General features: G+C 38.9%; 1 pseudogene; it reads right to left on the bottom strand.

The window, feature by feature from the left end:
• Positions 1-6,206: 6,206 nt before the first annotated feature.
• Positions 6,207-7,171, bottom strand: LOC145090295 (uncharacterized; annotated as a pseudogene).
• Positions 7,172-7,399: the final 228 nt, after the last annotated feature.

Raw genomic sequence — 7,399 nt, 5'->3', positions numbered from 1 at the left:
AGATCACCGATGAAGTTCTTTACCCATATTGCCTCCTTCGACGCTTCGCTCGCTGCAATGTACTCTGATTCGCATGTTGAATCAGCTACGGTCTCCTGCTTGGAACTCTTCCATGTCACTGCTCCTCCATTTAGGGTAAAGACCTAGCCCGACTGCGAACAGTAGTTGTCCCTGTCGGTCTGAAAACTAGCATCACTATACCCTCACACCTTCAAGTCATCACTCCCTCCGAGGACTAAGAACCATTCCTTCGTCCTCCGAAGGTACTTAAGGATGTTCTTCACTGCAATCCAATGTGCTCTGCCAGGATTCCCTTGATATCTACTAACCATGCTCAAAGCAAAGGCTACATCAGGGCGAGTACAAGTCATAGCGTACATGATTGAGCCAACTGCGGAAGCGTATGGTACTCGGCTCATTTCTGGTATCTCAGCTTCAGTACTCGGACTTTGAGTCTTACTCAACTTGGCATTACTTTGTATCGGTAATTCTCCCTTCTTCGAGTTTTCCATACTAAAATGTTTTAGTACCTTCTCTAGGTAAGTATTCTGACTAAATCCAATTAGTCTCTTACTTCTTTCTCTTACTATCCATATTCCCAAAATGTAAGAAGCCTCTCCGAGGTCCTTCATAGCGAAGCACTTCCCGAGCCAGGACATAACCTCCTGCAGAGTTGGGATGTCGTTTCCTATGAGTAATATGTCATCGACATATAGAACGAGGAAGCTTACTATACTCCCACTGGCTTTGACATATACACAAGATTCGTCTTCGCTTCATACAAATCCAAACTCTTTGACTTTCTCATCGAAGCAAAGATTCCATCTGCGAGATGCTTGCTTAAGTCCATAAATGGACTCTCAAGCTTACACACTCTATTCGGATGCTTCGGATCCACAAACCCCTCTAGCTGAGCCATGTAAACATCCTCAGCCAACTTTCCGTTAAGGAAAGCGGTCTTGACATCCATTTTCTAAATCTCATAATCATGAAATGCGGCAATTGCTAGCATCACTCTAATAGATTTAATCTTCGCAACTGGTGAGAAGGTCTCATCATAGTCAACTCCGGGAGTTTGAGTAAAGCCCTTCGCAACCAATCACGCTTTATATGTGTGCACGTTTCCATCCACGTCGGTCTTCTTCTTGAAGATCAACTTGCACCCAACGGTCTTACGTCCGGGCACATAGTCAACCAAATTCCAAACTTGGTTATCATACATGGATTGGATCTCGCTATCCATTGCCTCTTTCCACTTTGTAGACTCCGGGCCTGCCACGGCTTCCTTATAGCTATTAGGTTCATCAAGATTTATTAGTGTACCATCACTAATATACGTGTCCCCTTCGGTAGTAATATGAAATCCATAAAACTGGGGATGAACTCTAACTCTATCGGAACGTCTAAGAGGTAAGGACTCGTCAATCGGTTCAACCGGAGTTTCCTCCTCGGGTTGAGTGCCAGCGGTAGAGGTTCCTTCATCTATCGACGCTTGAATCTCTTCAAGTTCGATTTGCCTCCCACTGTCTCCTTGGCTTATGAGTTCTCGCTCTCGGAAAACTCCTCTCCTCGCAACGAAGACAACATTGTCCTTCGGTCTATAGAAGAGATATCCAAAGGATGTCTGCGGGTAGCCGATGAAAATACATCGCTCACTTCGAGGTTCGAGCTTGTCGTGAGTATCTCGTCTTACGAAAGCCTCGCAACCCCAAACCTTGATATGTGCCAACGAGGGAGCTTTCCCTGTCCACATCTCGTGAGGTGTTTTGGCAACCTTCTTAGTAGGGACTCGGTTAAGGATATGGGCGGCAGTCTCTAAGGCATACCCCCAAAAAGAGATAGGTAGTGAAGCACGACTCATCATAGAGCGAACAATATCCAATAGGGTTCGATTATGCCTTTCTGCCACACCATTCAACTGCGGTGTCCTAGGAGGCGTCAATTGCGAAACTATTCCACACTCCTTGAGATAATCGTGGAATTCAAGACTTAGGTACTCTCCTCGTCGATCGGATCGAAGCATCTTGATTTTTCCTGCACAATTGATTCTCCACTTCATTTTTGAACTCTTTGAACTTTTCAAAGGTTTCTGACTTTTGCTTGATTAGATAGATATACCTATATCTACTATAATCATCGGTAAAAGTCACGTAGAAGCGGTTCCCATCCTTCGTGGTTGATCTAAACGGTCCACATACATCGGTATGTATTAGGTCCAATAGACCCTCACCCCTGTCACACGTACTCGTGAAAGGTGATTTAGTCATCTTTCCAAGTAAACAAGACTCGCATGTGTCATCTTCCCTAAGATCGAATGACTCCAACACTCCATGCTTTTGGAGTTGGGCTATGCGTTTCTTGTTGACATGTCCAAGACGACAATGCCACAAGGATGCTTTATCCATACTAGTGGAAGAATCTATATTCAAAACATCATTTCCTAAGTTATCAAAAATCATAACAGTTTCATATATTTCATTACATGGTATAGCTTCAAAGTAAAAGACACCATTTAGATAAGCCAAAATAGAACCATTCTCATTATTAAAAGAAAATCTAAATCCTTGTCTATATAAACCATGAAATGAAATGATGTTTCTAGCCATTTCTGGCGAATAGCAACAATTGTTCAAATCTAAAACCAAATTATTCCTAAGCACTAAAGAATACACTCCAATCTTGGTCACAGGCGACGATCTTCTATTCCCCATGATTAGATTGATCCTTCCTTGCTCCACATCCCTACTTCTTCTTAGTCCCTGCACATTTGAACAAATGTGATAACCACAACCGGTATCAAGAACCCAAGAAATAGCATGATTAGAATCGTTAGATTTAATTGTGTATATACCTGCGAAAGATGGCTTGATCTTTCCTTCTTTGATTACTTGCAGGTACTCTGGGCAGCTTCTCTTCCAATGTCCTATCTTGTGGCAGTGGTGGCACTCTGCCTCCTTCGGGTTAGGATAGGGCTTGGCGGGATCAACTTTGGTCCCACTAGAAGAGGCACCATCTCGGGCTTTGACCTTGCGATAGTTCTTCAATGAAGCCTTCCTCTTCTTTCCCTTTCCTTGACCAATACCCAAGACAGGAGCAGTAGGTGGATTGGGAGTAGGTGCAACAGACTTGTCTTTGAAGTTGCTCTCGGCGACCCTCAAAAGACCTTGGAGTTTGCTTAGGGTGACCTCTTCTTTGTTCATGTGGTAGGTCATCCTAAATTGGTTGTACATCGGAGGCAAAGAGTGAAGCACCATGTCGATCGCCAAGTCTTCACCGAAGTCAACATTTAACTTGCGAAGGCGGTCGACATACCTTTGCATCTTTTGCAGGTGCACGGTAATAGATTCTCCATGACCCATCTTAGCGGAAATCATGTTGGTGAAAATCTCATAACGCTCTTGTCTCGCATTTTGGTGGTATCTCTCCAATAAGTCTGGATGCATCTCGAACGGGTACATGTCCTCGTAGGACTTTTGGAATTCGGAGTTCATGGTGGCAATCATGATGCAATGTACCTTCGTTGCATCTCGCTCATGAGTCTCAAAAGCGGTGATTTCGGCCGGAGTAGCGATTTCGGGGTTGATTTTCTCGAGCTTCTCATCGAGGACATACTCCTTATCCTCATAGCGAGCAATGGTGCGAATATATCTTATCCATTTGCTAAAGTTCGTTCCATCGAAGGTGACCATTTGGCAAAGGCTCATCAACGTTAAAGAACTAGCAGCAGCGTTGTTTGCGTTCGACATCTACAAAGGAAGAGGAAAAAGATAGATTACAATAAGAATCCCTAATTATCACCCAATAAGAAAAATTAGGGCTAGGATCCAACAATAACATTTACATACTAGAAGAGGGATGCCGTAATCTAACATGCAAATAAATTGAAGGTAAGTGAATGACGATTCACTAAATCTCTATCACAAAACTTAAACTATTAGGCCTAAGTGTATTGAGAATTCCTAGGTTCGGATGAGATTCATTGAAACTATTCAATGGCATGTTTAAATCTCGATATGCCCCCTTGTTTGTGACTGGGATACCGAGGATCACAAAGCGGGTGTGAATTACCATGCAAATTCACATGGTGCTTCATTGTAACGATCACCTATTCGATGTGCCGGTATACCATACACGCTCCATCGAACTATGATAAACAATGAATCACCCTTTGCCACCTTTGCTTAGAACCAATTAGTGTGCCGGTAAACCACACACGCTCCACTAACTTCTTAGCAAGGGTGCAAAGTGTAATTTCATGGGATTGCATCAATTCACTTTTCCTAAAGTAACTAAGATTGGGAAATTTTAAAATATGTGTAGTTACTTTGTATTACTTATTATACTTTTAATGAGAGGATGAGGTTGCCCTATCCTACCCGTTCGGCTAACGACCCTCCACCGATCAAGCAAGCGGTGGGTGTGAGTGTACACCCATTAAGCGCCATTTTATAGGCAGCAACCTTATACCCACCTTATAGATCGGCTTCGTGAATGAGGCCTACTAACGGTAAGACAAGCATTTAGTTATATATATATATATATATATATATATATATATATATATATATATATATATATATATATATATATACACATATATATATACATATATATATATATATATAATATTCTAGTAATATCATATTAGTATAGGGTTGTATTTTAAAACTTTTAAAATCTAGGGTTTGAAATTTAAGTTGTCTAAATTAAACTTTTAATCACAAATATAAATTTCAAAACTTGTGGGTAAGTTTTAAACATTTTAAAACATGGAGGATCAAATAACAAATAATTCCAATTAACAATTAATATCCTAATTATCTATATTTGATTTTATTCAAGATTTCTTTGAAAGATAATTACCAAAATAATTAAAATAATTAATTAATTATCATATAAGGAAATTAAATATTTTATTAGTTGATAAATACCTTTAACTAGATCAAGATAATAGTCATATATATATATATATATATATATATATATATATATATATATATATATATATATCAAAAAATCGGATTTAGATTGATCTATTATGATTAAGGTAAGTTTCCATAAGATAATTATGAAAAAATCCCGAATCTGACCATTCCTGACGCCTGGACTCGCCGAGTGCACAAAGGGACTCGCCGAGTCCACTTTGGAACTCGCCGAGTCCATGACTCAGAAACCAAAAAATCGAATTTTGCAGGTTTGTTTCAGTTAATCAAGCAACAATTTAAAGAAACCCAAGCTAGGCTCTGATACCACTGATGGGTTTTAGCAATAAGAAGTTTCCTATGTGCGCATGCAAAACCCTAATGCTTAGATCTAGGCTTTCTAATTAAACATGCTTTGAATCCAAGACTTCCAATGGCTAATTAGGTTAAATAACAACATTGAAACAGATCTAGAACCATACCTTTGAGTTCCTTGTTGATCTTGAGGTCTTGGAGCTTCTAGAGTCACAAATGTCACTCCTCTAATGGCTTACAAACACCAATAGCAAGAAAGATGATTTAGGCGAGAGGAGAGGGGAGGAAATCAGCCAGGGTTCTCTTACTTTAGGAGAGGTGTCGATTTCCCTTAGCCATGGGGTCTATTTATACTTGTAGACTCCTTAAGGGTTACAACCTAAACCCTAATTGGATAATCTTCTCTTAAGGCTATCCAAATCCTTTCCATAGATAAGCCTTGGACGAATTTAGCTATCCTTTAGCTTCTAGAATTCGTCCAATCCATATCTATATGGATTTACAGTCTAAAGTTTAACTATCAAAGAATTGACAGTTTATACCCCTTTATTTAATTAATCTCTTTAAGTCACCAAATGAATTCTAATTAATTTTATGACTTATATTAATCAAATAACAATATATTATTCTTTATATTATTCTCATAATATATTAATAATATTTACTCTCTCTTAATAAATCATCCTATCATGTTGCTATGGTGAAGGCAACCCAAAAGGACCATGCACAACCGGGTCAAATATTTGCCTAATATAGTTGCAGCCTTAGACACTAGCACCTGCTTCATTTGCATGTGCTTTGGCAACAAGTGTCTTCCCAGGAGGCCCAAAAAGCAATATTCCTTTGCAAGGCTAACATCAAAACTTGAAAGAGCAGTTGCATAATAACATAGACAAAGCAAAAGAAAGCCAAACAAACAAACAGATCTAAAAGTGGATAAAATCTCAGATAATGTTACTAAACAAAACCTATTATACTTTAACATAAAACATTAAGAAAACAACACAACGTTAATCACTTGAAGACCCATCATCATTATTTTCATGCAATGTAACCACTTTCTCTATAAACCTTTTCCTCACTCCTTCCAGAACAGCTTCTCTAGAAGCTTCGCGATTGAGTCCATCATTAAGAATAGGATCTGATTGGCATAAAATCATAGCAACACTTTATAGATTGCATCTCCTACCAAAAGTATGCAACCCAACATAATTTGCCTTCACTACAACAACAACACAGTGGGAATATTACAATCTGGATAATTAGGAAAGCAATCAGTTGATATAATCTTGAAAAATTTTGTAGCTGAATACATTGTTGTCAGTTCTTCCACACACTGCATTAGAGCACCACACTCAGGGTACCAATTCAATCACAAGTTCCCATTAACAACCATATAATCAAAATCAATTGATAATCAATATCAAACAAGATAGTAGTGAATTAGTGATTACCCATCTTTGTATAGAATAACAACCACCCACACATCAGATGGAGCTTGTGATACCTCACGCACAAAATCGGATCTAGAAATGGGAATATCTGACCCAAACTTTGCAACTTTCACCGTTTGCTTCATCTCTGCTAACCTCTTTCTCCTTCAAGAACATAAAAGAAAATGAAACCATGAAAATCTCACATGAAGTTTAATGTCCTCATAAAATGAGATTAGGATTGAGGGAGTTGAAACTACCTGTATTCTTCGAGGAAACGATTGTCATCAAGATCATACTTTAAATCTTCGAGTTCTTCTTCTATCTTGTTATCGATCCATGATTTGGTTTTAGGTTTGGAATCTTCATCTTCTGTGGCAGTGAAAGGATCAGGTTTGAAGGTAGGGGTTTGGGAGGTAAGTTCCCGAGTTTTCTTTGAATATCATCCCATCGAGTTGATACTCCTTCAATATCTTTGTAGACAAAGTGATAGTCTGCCATTGTTGCTAACTATTTATTGATCTTTGTCTTGTGCAGATCAGCTTTATCACTTGTCTCCCAAGATCTTTGCAAGCATAACGAATAATGGGTATTAAGAATTAAGAGATTGCTAGAAGATGCTCAAACAACTAGAGTAAATGGATAAACCATCTTAGGAGATGCATAAATTTCACTTGATTGATTGCTTCAGAATTCATGACAATGATTAAGATTATACACATGTCTATA

The sequence above is a fragment of the Lactuca serriola genome, chromosome 2 (genome assembly GCF_051521515.1).
Source record: "Lactuca serriola cultivar US96UC23 chromosome 2, Lser_US96UC23_V15, whole genome shotgun sequence".
Lineage (NCBI taxonomy): Eukaryota > Viridiplantae > Streptophyta > Magnoliopsida > Asterales > Asteraceae > Lactuca > Lactuca serriola.
Note: the sequence above shows the minus strand (reverse complement) of the source record. Positions and strands in the feature narration are given on the sequence as shown.